General features: G+C 40.6%; 1 protein-coding gene across 1 annotated transcript in view; it reads right to left on the bottom strand.

The window, feature by feature from the left end:
• The window catches only part of MYOM3 (myomesin 3), an 80,271-nt gene extending 79,270 nt beyond the window's left edge, over positions 1-1,001 (bottom strand). The window contains exon 1 of the mRNA XM_070950083.1: positions 901-1,001. The gene's annotated coding sequence lies outside the window, so the exon portion shown is untranslated. The remainder of the gene's footprint in view (positions 1-900) is intronic.
• Positions 1,002-17,719: the final 16,718 nt, after the last annotated feature.

The following is a 17,719-nucleotide window of genomic DNA, read 5'->3' as shown; positions in this document are numbered from 1 at the left end:
AGGGATTTTTGCTACCGGTTCTCCAAACCACCCACTGCCATTGCTACTAGATCGGGTGATCCGGTCCGAACTGGGAGCATTTCACCCCTGCTTCCCAGACAGATTATAACAAGACAAGTCAATGGGGGAAGCCAGGTTCACTTAACAATTGCTGAGATTCACTTAACAACTCTGGCAAAAAAGGTTGTGAAATCAGGTGTGATTCGTTTAACAACTGCCTTGCTTAGCAACAGAATTCTGGTTCCAATTCTGGTTTTAAGTCGAGGGCTGCCTGTACAAATACACACTTTCCAGGTTTTAAGGTTGAAGTGCCAAGTTGTTGAAACTCCACAAATCCTTGGGAGGATATGAGAACGGTATCTAAACAGCCTGCAGTGTTAGAAAAATGAGTACCAAGAGCTTGCCCCATTAATATTCATCATGCTTGCATATGAGAATTAGGAACATCCTGTCCCTGTTTATGGGAAACCACAGTTTGCTGTTTCATCAGAACCTGTAAGCTATAGTTTGCATTTACCTAAAATAAAAAGAATTAGTCATGAATTAAGGTTAGACGTTGCCATGATTTGATACGATGTGATGGAAATATCTCACTCACTCACCCAAGCTCTTATATTGATAAAGAAATGCAACCTACTTTAGAAATAATAAACAGAAGTAATTTAAAGAAAGGATAAGCTGTTTTGGGGCCTAATATAAAAGAATAGGTTGTTTGTTTTTAATTGTATTCCTCTTCATAGTAACATAGAGGAAAAGAACAGAACAAAATGTTCTTGTAAAATAAAATAAAAGGCTGGTAGGATAGGAATCAAACCATTATTTCATGTAAAGTAAAATGGAAGAATCTCAGACAACCTTTTGAAGCAAGTTACATATTTGAGAGGGGAGAAGATCACATACCTTGAGGCCGAAAAATATTTTCCCAATGGAATAGAGGAAAACCTGAGCAGGCTTGGTGAAGGTCTCAGTTCTGAGGAAGAATAAACTCACCGGAGTGATGTCCGTCCTTTGCTTGATGGCATTAAGCATGACTATCCCCACAAGAATGTGTCTAAGGATAAACTGCCCACCCCTGCCGCCTTAAATATAGAATTATCTCATGTCACTTCAATGACAATGGAGCAAACCATCCAGGATTTATGATCTCTCTGCATTGAGAAATCCGGATTATTTTTCTGGCTTGCGAGTATTCATATCCATTGTCAGACCAGAGCTAGCAAGAATGGCTGGAGTGTAGACTTGCTCATCATGCTGCTTTGAACAGATGTCTGTTTGGTGCACGATGGGTTTCTTGACTTCTCTTGAGGACCATTCACATGGAGCTAGCCTGAGAAACTGCCTCCTCTGCGATTCTCTCTGAAAGATTGGTAAGGTCTTTCTCCTGGAAACAAGTTCTATTTATTTGTCAGCCTTGTTTTATTTTTTGAGATGGGGTTAAGGAGAAGGATTTACAAGGAACAATTAAGGAATTTGATTTGCCTCTTTTCCTTCCTTCCTTCCTTCCTTCCTTCCTTCCTTCCTTCCTTCCTTCCTTCCTTCCTTGTTTCCTTGCTTCCTTTCCTTCCCTCCCTCCCTCCTTCTTTCCTTTCCTTCCTTCTCTCCCTCCCTCCCTCCTTCTTTCCTTGCTTGCTTGCTTCCTTCTTTCCATTAAAAAGATCACACTTCCAAACAGTGGTGATGGACCAGAATTTCTACAGAAAGTTAAGTGAGTTGCACCCAATTTTACAATCTTTTTTTGCTAAGTGAATCCAACTTCCCCCATTGACTTTGCTTGCCGGAAATCATCTGGCAAAGGTCATAATTAGAGATCATGTGACTCCAGGTGCTGCAACTATCATAAATAGAGGTCGGTTGCCAAGGGCCCGAATTTTGATCATGTGACCATAGGGAAGCTGCAACTGTCATGAGAGCAAGGATCAATTATAAGTCATTTTTTTCCCCAGTGATGTTATAACCTTCCCACTCAGCTTCTGACATGCAAAGACAATGGGAGAAGCTGAATTCGCTTAATGACTGTGCAATTCACTTAGCAACTGCAGTGATGTGCTTAATAACCACAGCGAGAAAGCTTGTAAAATTGGCTGCCACTCATGTAATAACCCCTTGCTTAGCACCAGAAATTCTGTTCTCCATTGTGGTTGTAAGTTGAGGATTACCTGCATACAACTGAAAGCTTGTATGGACATTTTACAAGATTACAAATAACTGGTCAATTAAAAATCACTGTTTCTTGAAAATTATTCCATTTGCTGAGATCTTCTGAGACTGCCTTGAAATTTAATAAATGTAGTTCAGGAATTGCTTGTTGAGAAGTAGTGGGTTTAAATACCTGTTTCCCCACCCCCCCAAAAGAGTCACTTTGAGGTCAGTCAGTATGTATTATCTCCACCTTTCCTGCCTCCTGTCCCTATTTAAATCCAACATAATCAAACTACTTTTATAAAGGCCCAAAATGCCTTTTAAATACAATTTTAATAAAAATTACCTGGCTGCTTCTGGTTTTTGATCTGTAGGGAAACAATAATAAGGATAGAATAAATAATAATAGAATATAATATACTGATATACTAGATTTAGTAGAAACTTGTTATTCTGTAACCATTAGGTTCCTGTAACACATATCTAGCCTTTGTATTTATATCACATATATTATGCCTTTATATTTGTATCTCCTGGAACAAACATATTTTGTTATTAAGCCTCTGTAAAGTATCTGGTATTTGTCAAACAAATGTTCCTGAACCCATATTGATCTTCTTGTTTTTCTTTTCTTTTTTTTTTGAGAATTTTTTTTTATTTTAAAACAAAAACAAAACATAAACCTATCATCATTCCAAACAATTACAGACAGTGAGTCGAACGGTTAATATTCTCTTGTGCATAAATCCATTTCTAAAATACCAATTTATAACAGAAACTTATATCTTTGTAGAAAAAAAAAACTTCAGGTATTTTATCTTTACATCAACCCCATATTTCATACTTCAATTCCATGATTCCATGATTTATTATCTATCCATTGATAAAACAAATCCCATATCAAATAATATTGTTTATCTTCCTGTTCTCTAATTTCAAATGTCAATTTACTCATTTCAGCACATTCCATAATTTTCTTAATAATCTTATCATCAGTAGGTAACTCCTCTCCTTTCCAATTTTTAGCAAATACGATTCTAGTCGCTGTTAAAACATTCACAATTAAATATTGCAATTCTCTGTTGTATGTTTCTGGTAAAATCCCCAATAAAAATATGATCTTCTTGTTTTTCTTGTGCCATCTAAGAGCATGGTACGTATCTCAGTTGGAACTGCAAGCATCCTCCAAGGGATAATTTACACCTCAGCCCTAATTTACACCTTTGATCTGTATAAGCTCGTTCCTTGCAGAACCAGGGGGTCAAATGGCCAATTGAGAGAACAAAGGAATGCTCAAGGAAGAGATAAGACTAATTGGGAAGCTTCTATTTCTTTGCAGGGCAACAAGGAATACACAAACCTAAATTAGGGGGCCAGAATTGGGGATTCAACTGGTGTTTTAAAGGTATTCAGAGGGGTCACATCTTCTCTGAAGTTGTTGGCTTTTCCATATACGTGTCTCTTTGTATGTGTTTGGAACGGTTTTACCCAGCCTTTTGCTTTTGATCAAAAATTAAATGCTGATCTTATTCAAAATTAAATGCTGATCTTATTTTTCAAAAAGAGCCTTGGTAGTACAGTGGTCTAAGGCACCCTGTTATTAAGCTGGTTATTAAGACCAGATGCCTGCAATTACTGCAGGTTTGAATCTCACCAGGCTCAAGGTTGACTCAGCCTTCCATCCTTTCTAAGGTGGGTAAATTGAGGACCCAGTTTGTGGGGGCAATAAGCTGACTTTGTATAAATATACAAAAGAATGAAGGCTATTGCTTAACGCATTGTAAGCCACCCTGAGTCTCCGGAGAAGGGCGGCATATAAATCAAATTAAAAATAAAAAAAAAAAGCCTCCATTTAAGTCCTTCTTTTTGGCTCACTGTGTGCTTAAGCGTACTGCCGGACCTTACAGATCAAAACAATGAAAGCACGACTAAAAACAAAGAACCGAGTTCGTTAGCCTAAGATTGTGTAAAATACACACACAAAAACACCCCAAAGCATACAAGAACATTATAACTGGAGGGCACAAGGCACACTTAACTTCGCCTAAACCAAAGTTCCGGCAACAGAATGATTGACAGCCCTGTTTCAGCCTAGGATGTTATACAATCCTAGCGTCTCTGTGTTGCTGTGTTTAGTGTACTTATTAAATGCAATTATGCAATTACCTCAATTTGCTATGCCGATTAGTGACATTCAAGTAGGATAAAACCTAAGCAGCATCAGAAACAAGCTAACTCTGACTCAGCACATACTTTTCAGCAAGTGACAAATTGGAGGTATTGGTAGAAGATTTCACTCTGTTTGATCTGTAGTGGTCTCTGCTTGAAATTTCCTTTCCAAACACAAGCTGGAATAAACAAAGGGACCACAACCAGTTATTGCAAGAGGGACCCCTGATATATTGTATTGCTGACATGGAATCCCTGGGCATTTGCCTGCCCTGTGAATCTCTTGGCAGAAGGAAGTTAGCACCCACCCCTCTCCTAGAAAAATGAAATTTTCTAGGAAATATTAAAAAAGCAGAATATTTTCCCTAAAAGAGAAATAGAAATCTTAAAACAGAAACTCAGCCCCAGCTGCCTGCCCCCAGCAGATACTTTGGTTATTTACAAGACAAAAGGTTGGGCCAGTTTATCTACAAAACAAAAGACCTTCACCCTCAGGACATAATAGGATTAGCCCTCTACCCATCTCACCACATGATATCTGGGAAGATTACATCACCCAGCAAGATTTAACCAAGCATGGGAGTCTGACAACCAATCAGGATACATGTGTTGCCACAGGAAGTGGAAGCAAGTTCAAAGCCCAACAGAGGGTATAAATCTCCCTCTCTCACCTATGTGCTCTTTTTGCCATGTGCGTGGTCGGGGTGAGGTTGCGTGCGCATGCGTGGGGGGGCAGGGCCCATTGCATTATGGGTGTGGGCAGGTGCGCGTGTGCGTGTGTGACCCCCCACGCTCCGCCCATTTTTGGCACACGATGGCAAAAAGGTTAGCAACCTACACTGTTAGCAAATTCATAGAGATTCTCTCTCTCGCTCTCCTAACTTCAAAGGATAAATCACATGTAAATTATTTAGTCCTTTTTTGAGACCTGTTGCTACTAGAAAGAGGTGGTGTAGGGATCAGTGTCAAAGAAACCAGGACCCAGTTGTGGGGGCAATAAGCTGACTTTGTATAAATATACAAAAGGATGAAGGCTATTGCTGAGCACATTGTAAGCCGCCCTGAGTCTTCGGAGAAGGGCGGCATATAAATCAAATTAAATAAATAAATAAATAAATAAATAAATAAATAAATAAATAAATAAATAAATAAATAGAAAGAAAGAAAAGGAAGGCTGTGTTTACACTCTACACTTAACCAGGTCAGATATAAACCTAGTTTGCTGCTTTTAAACATGCCTTTTACCTGTTAGACTCGGTTATCCCTTACCCTCGCTAGATTGTGTGTGTCAGAGGTGGTATTCAGCAGGTTCTGACCAGTTCTGAAGAACTGGTAGCGGAAATTTTGAGTAGTTCGGAGAACCTGTAAATACCACCTCTGACTGGTCCCGCCTCCATCTTTCTCTGCTTCCCGAGTCCCAGCAGATCAGGAGGAAATGGGAATTTTTTAGTAACCTTCCCCTGGAATGGGGTGTGAATGGAGATTTTACAGTATCCTTCCCCTGCTATGCCCACCAAGCCATGCCCACCCAGCCATGCCACCAGTAGTGGGTTCCACTTACTTTTGCTGCAGGTTCGGAAGTGGGAGCGTGTGTGGGTGCCTGCTTGCTTTGCTCGCAGGCAGCACTTCTGCACATGCGTAGAACCTTCTGTGCATATGCAGAGCGTCCGTAACGACGTCTGGGTGGGTGGGTGGAGCCTCCCACCGCCACCACTACTGGTTCATCTGAACCAGGGCGAACCGGTCAAAACCCACCACTGCATGCCACGCCCACCAAGCCACACCCACAGAACCGGTAATAAAAATTTTTGAAACCCACCACTGGTCTGTGTGTATGTGTGTGTGTGAGTCACTGTGTTGTATGCAACCTACTTGTTTTGTTTTAGTTGGCTTTATAGTTTAAGCCATTTTTTTTCAACCTTGCCAACCTTTTTCAGATTTAAGTTGTTAAGTGTATCACTGCAGCTGTTAAGTTAGTAACACTGTTGTTAAGTGAATTTGGTTTCCCCATTGACTTTGCTCGTCAGAAAATGTGATCATTTTGACCCCGGACAGGACAGTCTCAACCGTCATAAGTATGAGTCAATTGCCAAGTATCTGAATTTTGATCATATGACCGTGGGGAAGCTGCAACTGTCGTTAAGTGTGAAAAATGGTCTTACATCACTTTTTTCAATCCCGTTGTAACTTTGAACCAGTGGTGGGATTCAAGTAATTTAACAACTGGTTCTCTGCCCTAATGATTTGTTCCAACAACCAGTTTGCCAAACTGCTCAGAAAGTTAATAACCGGTTCTCCCGAAGTGGTGCGAACTGGCTGAATTCCACCACTGCTTTGAACAGTCATTAAGTGTTCAATTGAGATTCAGTAAGTCAAGGATTCTCTGTACAGCTGGTAAGAGGCTAGGGGGAGCTACTATTTTAATAGAAAGTAGCAGCACTGAGTAAACCCAGTTGCATGTTTGCTGTCCTTTGCCCTGAAACTGGAGCAAAGGGCATTGATTTCACAAACTATTGTAAGTCTGTTCAGTGATAAACATTTTTTTTTCCGCTGAACTTCATTGCATGATTTACAGAAACGATACCTCGAGGCAAATGGAAGAATTTCCTTGTGTGGTTAAAGCACAGATGTGTCAAATTCAGCACGTCATGTCATTTGAATGAGCAGTTTTATGATACTGTTTCATTTCCTAATCTCCAAATTTATCTTATCATTAAAATATAGGTGCCAGAAAGGGTTGCCCCACGGTTGAGTTTTCTGCAACTACGTTTTCCACATTTGCTTTTTCTTGGAAAAAAAAGAAAAAAAGTAAAAAGTTAGACATCTTTTAACGCGAATTTAATTTTTGTCAAACAGATAGCCTGTTTCTCATTAAACAGCACCCAAGCTAGCAAACAATAATATGATATGAAATAACATAAAAACAGGGCAGGAAATAAAACCAAATCAATCCAATAATTAAAGATGAACTTTGGCTCAAATAAAAACAACAGTCGAGAATATGGGCAGCTCAAGGTTGATGGTTGAGATCTGGATCAATGAACTTTGCTTTTTTCTTGCAAACATTTAATTACCAAACCAGGTAACACTGTCAACATTTTCATACCAGGGAGTGGAGTGTGTGCTGGGTTTTTTATTATTATTATTATTTATTAATTAATTAATTTTATTTCTATACCGCCCTTCTCCCGAAGGACTCAGGGTGGTGTACAGCCTGATTAAAAGCACAGAGACAGACAAAATTTAAAAATAATTAAAATTATTAAATAATTGGCTCAATTATAAAACCCCAAATTTAAAATCCCAAATTTAAAACCAATTAAAATCTTTACATTGATAGCCCGGCCTGGCGGAACAACAAGGTTTTGAGGGCACAGCGAAATACACGGAGGTCGGAGATCTTACCCATTTCTGGGGGCAGTTCACTCCAAAGGGCAGGGGCTCCCACAGAGAAGGCCCTCCTCCTGGGTGTCACCAGCCGACATAATTTGGCCGATGGCACCCTGAGGAGACCCTCTCTGTGGGAGTGGACTGGCTGGTGGGAGGCTACTGGTGGCAGAAGACGGTCTCGAAGGTACCCAGGTCCAATGCCATGGAGCGCTTTAAAGGTGGTAACCAGCACCTTGAATCTCACCTGGAAGATCACTGGGAGCCAGTGCAGCTCACGCAGGAGGGGTGTCACGTGGGCACAACAAGTTGCGCCCATAACTACCCGCGCGGCCTCATTCTGGACCAGTTGGAGCTTCCAGGTGCTTTTCAAGGGGAGCCCCATGTAGAGAGCATTACAGTAGTCCAGTCGGGAGGTGACAAGGGTGTGAGTGACTGTGCGCAAGGTGCCGCGATCCAGAAAGGTATGTATGATGGCTTATCCTTACCTGTCCTGGTCAAGATTGAAGTGGCTGTTTCTGGTGGACCTATTTGGCTTTATTGTTTTTTTATTTTATTCGAGCATTATTTCAGTTTGTTCCTGCCTGTTGTATTGGTTTTAGCCAATGATGGGATTCAGAAATTTTTACTACTGGTTCTGTGGGTAGTTTGAGTGGTTTGGAGAACTGGTAGTAAAAATTCTGACTGGCCCCACCCCCATCTATTCTCTGCCTCCCAAGTCCCAGCTGATCAGGAGGAAATGAGGATTTTGCAGTATCCTTTCCCTGGAGTGGACAAAAATTGACTCATAGCAGACATTGCCTGTTATGATCTGCTGGTGGTGTGTGGAGCTGGCAGCAGAGTCGGACAGTGAGGAGGCTAGGGAGGAACATGGGCCAGTACTGGAGTCTGGGGAAGGCTCAGACGAGGGCTTTGCGTCGGAGGCAGAAATGGGGCCAGGGCCATCTGGGAATTATGTGCTGACTCCGGAGCCTCCAGAGTCTGACATCAGTGAGGCAGAGGAACAGGGGGAGATGATTGGCTCCTCTCATAAGACATAAAGGTGGAGCAAAGGGACATGAGCCTTTGCAGGAAGCAACTTTGTTCATTCTGGTTGGTTTAAACTCTGAAGCTCCATTTTGACTTTGTGCTCCGTTTGGCCTTGCAAAGCTAATTGGCAATTAGGTCTTTGGTAGCGTTTCAAGGGAGATAAAGGTGGGTGCTTATCAGCCTTATCCCAAAAGACTGTGGCAGACTTCTGTCGGACTATTCACAAACTGCTTGGGACTCATTACGGGCTGTGAATGAACAGAATTGTGATTTATGCTTTCTCAGGAAGCCTAGGTCAGAACATTGCCCCTGCTTAAGAACTTCGGCATTGACATTAAGCACAATGTTCGCTTAATGACCACCACAAAAAAAAGCTCATAAAATGGAGTCAGTCATGTGATGACCCTTTTCCTGAACATCACAACTTGCCAGGCTCTAATATGGTCTTAAGTTGAGGACTACCTGTACTGTATCAGGTCGTATGTGCTATGGCACAGATTTTGTCCGCATTATGTGTAATCCTGGAGTGCCGTCTGATAGTAGAAGGGAGCCAAAAGAAAATGGGTGGAGGACCTGGAAATGTGGATAGAAAGGGCGTGATAAGGTTACTCCCTATGTCTGTAGAGCCCTTGCAATGTAGTAAGACACGACAGTTGTTTAGAGTATACAGTATGTAGGATTGCTGTCTGTAGATTTTTTCATAAAAGTAGGTTTAAGATTAAATTTGATATGACGGAGACGGTTACTAATCTTAAACTACATACAAAAACAGCAACCGAAGCAGTTTGCTCATCTGGAGAGAATGTCTTGGGATTCTATAAATACAAGGCATATAGAAAAAGAGGAGAAGGCAAAAGAACACACAAGAACACAACAGCAGACCCAGAAGATGGAGAGACAATATCAAAGACACAATACAATGGCATCAAATAACAAAGGTTGAGGTGGCCAGAAGAGGAAGAAGAAGAAGAAGAGAAGAGGAAGAGGAAGGAGAAGAAGAAAAGAAGAGGAAATGGAAGAGGAAGAGGAAGAAGAAGCAGAAGAAGCAGAAGAAGAAGCAGAAGCAGAAGCAGAAGCAGAAGCAGAAGAAGAAGAAGAAGAAGAAGAAGAAGAAGAAGAAGAAGAAGAAGAGAAGGAAAAGAAGGGATAAGGTAGAAGGGAGAAGGGAGAAAAAGAAGAAGAAGAAGAAAGAGAAGGAGAAGGAGAAGGAGAAGGAGAAGAAGGGAGAAGGGAGAAGGGAGAAGAGGAAGAGGAAGAAGACGAAGAAGAAGAAGAAGAAGAAGAAGAAGAAGAAGAAGAAGAAGAAGAAGAAGAAGAAGAAAAGAAGGAGGAGAAGGGAGAAGAGGAAGCAGATGATGATGATGAAGAAGAAGAAGAAGAGGAAGAAGAAGAAGCAGAAGAAGAAGAAGAAGAGAAGGAAAAGAAGGGAGAAGGGAGAAGGGAGAAGTGAGAAAAAGAAGAAGAAGAAGAAGAAGAAGAAGAAGAAGAAGAAGAAGAAGAAGAAGGAGAAGGAGAAGGAGAAGGAGAAGGAGAAGGAGAAGGAGAAGGAGAAGGAGAAGGAGAAGGAGAAGGAGAAGAACGGAGAAGGGAGAAGGGAGAAGGGAGAAGGGAAAAGAGGAAGAGGAAGAAGAAGAAGAAGAAGAAAAGAAGGAGGAGAAGGGAGAAGAGGAAGCAGATGAAGAAGAAGAAGAAGAAGAAGAAGAAGAAGAAGAAGAAGAAGAAGAAGAAGAAGAAGAAGAAGAAGAAGAAGAAGAAAGCCACCTGTTTTGCAAATCCAAATGTATCTTTGGCTTTTAGGTGTGGTAATAAAGAAGAGAATTATCAGATTATATAAACCATCTTGGGCGTTGGATTTTTAATACTAGCTGCTGATCTCTATTTACGTCTGCCCTACTTGGCCATCCCTGGATCGTATCTTTCCTTCAGTGACCTGCAGACAATTTCTGTTGACCAGTCATTGCAGAGGATAAACATGTTCTTATTGTCTTTCTCACAGGATCCAAGGAAACCTGTTTTGCCAGTTATGGGCTACTTCAAACTTTATCTTGAAAGAGCCTTCAGATACCCTAAAACAGGGGTCAGCAATCTGCGGCTCTGGAGCCGCATGTGGCTCTTTTACCCCTCTGCTGCGGCTCCCTGGCATTCAAAATATACGTCACAACCACCAATGTTGACACCCATGGGCATGTGATTTATTGAGCTTTTCATGGTAGGCCAACCATAGATAAATCCAAGAAAAGAAAAGTTCAGAAGAAAACAGAACGTTTAATTCAACTACATATGTTAGTTTTGTGACCGCTCAAGAAATAGTCAGACACGGGAAGGGTTTTTGTGGCTCCCGGTGTTTTCTTTTCTGTGGGAAACGGGTCCAAATGGCTCTTTTGAGTGTTGCAGACCCCTGCCCTAAGATAAGGAGGACTTCCCGGGATCGTACAATCCCAGGATTCACTTGAAATGAGCACACAACCCCTCCGTAGATTACACGAGTTAGTTGCTGGGAACTTGCCAATGCAAGCCAGTTCATTATGACCACAAATCTTTAATGGTATGTGGGAATGATCTTAGGAGATAGGAGGAAGAGCTGCAGATTAGGCAATGATCAGATCAGAGATGGCCGAGCCCTTCGAAGGAATGAGGGCATGGCAAACATGTCACAAGAGACCCTCCCTAGCTTCTTGGATTGTAAAGGTGAGGTGAGGGGGAGAGTGTGGTAGAATGTAATCTGGATTCCCAGGAGGCATTCCTGGGGAGCCTCCTCTGCATTCCCGCGGAGCGAAACACAGCAAAGTTTAGATAGCTTGCATGGAAGAAACTCCTCCCTAATAGTTTCCAGCCCATACGTTTCATGGTGCAAGTCATTGGTTTCAACTTGGCAACATTTCTGTCTGTGGCTGAGGAACAATAAAAGAGACTGTTTGGAAGGACCTCCGTGTATCTTATCTTGGCTTTTTCAAGCCGACAGAGAGAGGTCTACTTTCTGTCTTACAAGATTCTGTTAATGTAACCTACAATAAAGTAAGATTTATAATGCCTTGGTAAGGCCGCACTTGGAATACTGCACCCAGTTTTGGTCGCCACGATGTAAAAAAGATGTGGAGATGCTAGAAAGAGGGCAGAGAAGAGCAACAAAGATGATTAGGGGCGTGGAGGCTAAGACATACGAAGAACAGTTGCAGGAATTGGGTATGTCTAGTTTACTGAAAAGAAGGACTAGGGGCAGCGGTGAAATCCGCCCGGTTCTATCTGGCTCGCCGAACCGGTAGCGCCGGCAGCGGGAGGCTCCGCCTACGCATCGGGACATCATTATGTCCCATTTTTTTACCTTCTGCGCATGCGCAGAAGAGACACGCACATGTTTGGAGCGTACACACTCCCGTGCGCTCCCGTTCTCGAACTGGTAGCGAAGGTAAATGGATTTCACCACTGACTAGTGGTGACTTGGTAGCAGTCTTCCAATATCTCAGGGGTTGCCACAAAGAAGAGGGGGTCAAGCTATTCTCCAAAGCACTTGAAGGCAGGACAAGAAGCAAGGGATGGAGACTCATCAAGGAGGAGAAGCAACTTAGAACTCAGGAGAAATTTTTATTTATTTATTTATTTATTTATTTATTTATTTATTTATTTATTTATTTATTTATTTAAATTTGATTTATATATGCCGTCCTTCTCCGGAGACTCAGGGCGGCTTACAATGCGTTAAGCAATAGCCTTTATACTTTTGTATATTTTATACAAAGTCAGCTTATTGCCCCCACAAACTGGGTCCTCAATTTACCTGCCTTAGAAAGGATGGAAGGCTGAGTCGACCTTGAGCCTGGCGGGATTCGATCTTACTTTAATTGCAGACAGCTGGTCTTAAATTACAGAGCTCTGTCTGTTGAGCTATCCAGGCTCCTTTTCCTGACAGTGAGAACAATTAATCAGTGGAACAAAGTTGCCTCCAGAAGTTGTGAGTGCTCCAACACTGGACGTTTTTAAGAAGAGATTGGACAACCATTTGTCTGAAATGGTGTAGGGATTCCTGCCTGGGCAGGGGGTTGGACTAGAAGACCTCCAAGGTCCCTTCCAACTCTGTTATTCTATTCTATTCTATTCTATTCTATTCTATTCTAAGAGGTAGTCCTTCTGGGTGTTCTTTTCATCTGGATTTCTTTACAAGGCCTTTTGCGACCTTTTGACAAGCCAAGTCAATGGGGAAGCTAGATCCATTTAGCAACCGGATTACTAATTTATCAACTGCAGTCATTTACTTAACAACCAAGGCAAAAAAGGTCATAAAATGGGGCAAAACTCACTTAACGAATGTCTTACTTAACAATGGAAATTTTGGGCTCAATTGCGGTTGTAAGTTGAGGACTACCTATCACCCACCGACACCATTAATTCTGCAGCCCTGGAGCTCCCAAGATTGCACTGCTAAAATCAGATGGCATAATTTCTTAAAAGATGGAGTAATAAAAACAAAATCAAGCTAAAATAAAGTTTATATAGACAGTCCTCTCCAGTAACACCAACTTATTCCTGACATATTTTCCTGCAGTCTTTAGAGGGTTTATATGTATATATATATTTCCCAAAAAAGTGTATTCCACAGCTGTAAAAAGATGCTATCAGATTACATGTCAAACATAGAATATTTATTTCATTCTATTTTCACTTTTCCATCTAGCCAGTATAAATATAAATGTGGAATGCAGTTTTCTGAAAATTCCTCCTTTTTAAGACACAGACATGCAGCTCATGGAGAGCAATCAGGGTACATTAAAAAAAAAAGGTATCAGCTTTCCACTTCGTTTTGTAGGAAGAAATTCCCAAAATCTTTGTATTGCTTAAGAAGTTACTTCCTCTGGGCCACCATCCCACTGGAGCTTCAGCTCCAAGTCATTGAACAAACTGGGGAAAGGTCCGTTGAGTTGATTAGCGTCCAGGGTATTTGGGGAAATATCTAAAGTCTGAGGCTCACTTTTTAATCCCCGGCTTTCTTGAGCTAGACAGTCTGTGATTTGGAATCCAAATGGATTGGAATGTAGAAAATTATCAGTCCAGGCAGAGAGACAGAAGGCTGGTGGTTGACCTGTGCTGAGATCTTGAGGGAGGTTGTTGCAAGAAGAACGTGCAAATAAGGGTGGCGGCGGGACAGTTAACAGTAGAGAATCACCTCCCTCCAAGATAGCGTTTTGGCCAACTTCTAAGCTGGAAGGTAGAACTTCTGCCTGCTTTCTGTAGCTTCCTTTGCTTCTATAAACTGTGGTAGGATTCCATTCTCCCAGAAGTCTTGGAGATTCTTGTGGTGGACCTTTTGAGTCTTCCTGAAGTGGGAGATGTTGAATCTGGGAGATAGTTTCTACCACCAACCCTTCCTTCTGATGAATTGTGGTCAACTCTTTGTTAGTCCTTTCTGGTCTCTGGGCTTTGTAGTGTCCGTTGCTTATAAAAGAATCAAACTTAATCCCTTGATTTGCCTTGTGGCTTGTCTCTTCAATGCATAATCCATACGTTAATGTGGAAGGATTGTTTCCTAGGATACGCAACCGGCTGTTCTTGATCACTTGTGGGGCATATCCAACTGAAGGACCATTCAAGGGTTGGTCAAGAGGCTGGAATGGTGGCATTCTGGACTGTTGCTGATAAGATGTCACTCTTGGATTGAATAATTTTTGGTCTTCTTGCATGCCCTGGATGTGATGGCTAATCTCGGTTGAACATACTCCTGGTTGGATTATCTTGGATAAATCATAAGGACTCAGGGCATGCTCCACATTTAATATGAGAGGTTGGAAACGGGAAATACCTTTGAAATCCTATCAAGGAAGAAGGTTCAGCATTAGATCAGAGTCTTATACAAAAAATGCAATTTGAAATTTATTTTATTGATGAAAAGTTAACTTATCCCTCTTCAATTTGATTATTATATATTGATAAATTCGAAAGTAAGTTCCAATTATATGTATTTTCTCCAGGGATACTTATAAGATTACAGCAGTATTTTAAAACCTTGGCAGCTTAACAATATTAACGATATCTTAACAATATCTCAGGGGCTGCCACAAAGAAGAGGGGGGGGGGGGTCAAGCTAGTCTCCAAAGCAACTGAGGGCAGGACAAGAAGCAATGGGTGGAAACTAATCAAGGAGAGAAGCAACTTAGAACTAAGGAGAAATTTCCTGACAGTTGGAACAATTAATCAGTGAAACAAGTTGCCTCCAGAAGTTGTGAATGCTCCAACACTGGAAGTTTTTAAGAAGATGTTGGATAACCATTTGTCTGAAGTGGTGTAGGCTTTCCTGCCTAAGCAGGGGGTTGGACTAGAAGACCTCCAAGGTCCCTTCCAACTCTATTCTATTCTATATGTGGACTTCAACATGAGACCATAATTCATAATTTATGAGCCAGTTTGGTCTAATGATTAAAGCACCAGTCCAGAAAGCAGAAGATTGTTCTAGTCCTATCTTAGGCATGAAAACCAGCTGGATGGCTTTGGGCCCATCACTAGGAGACTGTGAGTTCTAGTCCCACCTTAGGCATGAAAGCCAGCTGGATAATTCTGGGTCATGACTCTCTCTCTCAGCCCAACTCACCTGTTGTGTGGAAAAGAGGAGGAGGAAGGACTACTGGGTTCTTGAGTTATTTATAAAAAATAATGTAGATGAAAAAAGACAGATGAAAAAATAATGGAGACTTTTATAGTAATTGAAAATAACATACCAAAGATGTGGGCTGCTGAATGGTGTGTTGTTTAACATACTTATACATGAAGTATAATACAGTTCCAAAGGTAAATATGATTATAAATATAATCATTCCAAACAGATATTGCAGCCAGGTCTTATCTATGGACAGAAGGCAACAAATTAATTAGTCAGTAGGGAGACATGCAGAAGAAAAAAAAATATCTGAATTGCCCAAATCTTCTAGGGCAGGACTAGAAAGAATAACTATCTTCCTATCTGTATTTAAAGGATTCAATAATTTCATTCTTTTTTTTTTTTTTTTTTTTTTTTTATTGCAAAAGTTTTACAATTACATTTTCACCCCTTTTTTCACCCCCCCACCTCCCTCCCCAAACTTCCCATCCACCCTAACCCTCCCTAACCCTCCCCCCCCAGACTTCCCTATTACATACTCATAACTAATAACACTAATATATAAACCTGAACCCATCCCTCCCCCTATATAATTTTTCCTCTTTGTCTCTTTACATAAAAATATTTCTAATACATTATTTTCAAATAAAAGCTATTTGATACTTTCTGGTTTGGTATTTGTTCTGAACATATTCTATCCACCTTTTCCATTCCCATTCGTAAGTCTCTTGTGAACAATCTTTTAGATACGCTGAAATCTTCGCCATCTCTGCAAAGCTGGCCATCTTCAAAGTCCATTCCTCGATAGTAGGCAAAGCTTCATTCTTCCAATATTTACCTATCAACAATCTAGCTGCTGTTATCATATACAATATTAGTTTTATTTCACCCCGTGTAAAACCCTTAACTATACCCAATAAAAACAATTGTGGAGAAAATTGAATTTTTTTCTTCAAAACATTCTGCATGACCCACCAAATTTTTATCCAAAAAGCCTTAACTTTCCTACAGGTCCACCAAACATGATAATATGTAGCATCTACACAATCACATCTCCAACATTTTGGCTGAACATTAGGGTACATACATGACAACTTTTTAGGATCTAAATGCCATCTATAAAACATTTTATAAAAATTTTCTCTCAGGTTTTGCGACTGTGTAAATTTAACATTCTGAACCCAAATTTTTTCCCAAGTTTCCAGCATCACTGGTTCTTCAAAATTCTGTGCCCACTTAATCATACAATCTTTAACTAATTCCGTTTCTGAATCTCTTTCTAACAAAACATTATACAGCCTTTTAATATGCATTGGACCTTTCTCTCTTATATGTCTAACCAATTCTTCCTCATGCAACATAATACCAGTTTTTTGGTCCTCTTTCCATCTCATTTGTAATTGATTATATTGTAACCAGGTTAAATTAATCCCTTCGTCCAACAGTGTCTGCAATGTCTTCAGCTGCCATCTGCCCGCATCTGTAAAAAGAACCTCTTTGTATAAAAACCCCCCGAGTGACATTATATTTGTATTCCACAAGGTATGACCAAGATCCAGCCATAGCGGTATTTTATAATCCCATTTGAGTCGGTGCTTCTTCCAAACTCTCATCAAAGAATCTCTGAGTATATGACTTTTAAATACTTTATCAACTTTATCATCATAAAATAAATAAGCATGCCATCCAAATTCAAGATCAAAACTTTCTGCATTCAATATTCCAGCCTTTTTATTTCCAAACCAGTCACTTGTTAAAGTTAAAGCTGCTGCATCATAATATAACTGTAGGTTTGGGAGTTTAAGGCCTCCTCTTTCTGGAACATCTTGCATAATTTTCAATTTCACTCTCGGCTTTTTCTCGTTCCAGACAAACTTATTCACACCAGACTGCCAGACTTTCAGTTGTTTATCACTTTTAAGCACCGGAATCATTTGAAACAAAAACAGAAATCTTGGCAAAATATTCATCTTAACTGCTGCTATTCTTCCAAGTAAAGACAGTTGCAGCTTTTTCCAGGTCTCCATGTCTTTCTGAACCTCTCGCCACAACACCTCGTAATTATTTTGAAACAATTTCATATTTGATTCTGCAACCTGAATTCCAAGATATTTTACCTTAGGTACAATTTCAAAACCTGCCCTCCTTTCAAGCTCATGTTTACGATCTTGTGTCATATTCTTAACTATCATTTTAGTCTTTTTTGAGTTCAGTTTAAAACCTGAAACTCTACCATAGTCTTGTATAATGTCGTTCATCAGGATTATTGATTCCATTGGTTGTGATAGGGTAACAACCAGATCATCTGCAAATGCCTTTATTCTATAATCCTCTTGCCTTATCACTATACCTTTCAAGATTTTTGAGTCCCGTATTATATTTAGCAAGACTTCCAATGTTAATATAAATAAA

Source organism: Pituophis catenifer, unplaced genomic scaffold (genome assembly GCF_029215685.1).
Source record: "Pituophis catenifer annectens isolate HBS135680 unplaced genomic scaffold, rPitCat1.0.hap2 SCAF_9, whole genome shotgun sequence".
NCBI classification, from domain to species: domain Eukaryota; kingdom Metazoa; phylum Chordata; class Lepidosauria; order Squamata; family Colubridae; genus Pituophis; species Pituophis catenifer.
Note: the sequence above shows the minus strand (reverse complement) of the source record. Positions and strands in the feature narration are given on the sequence as shown.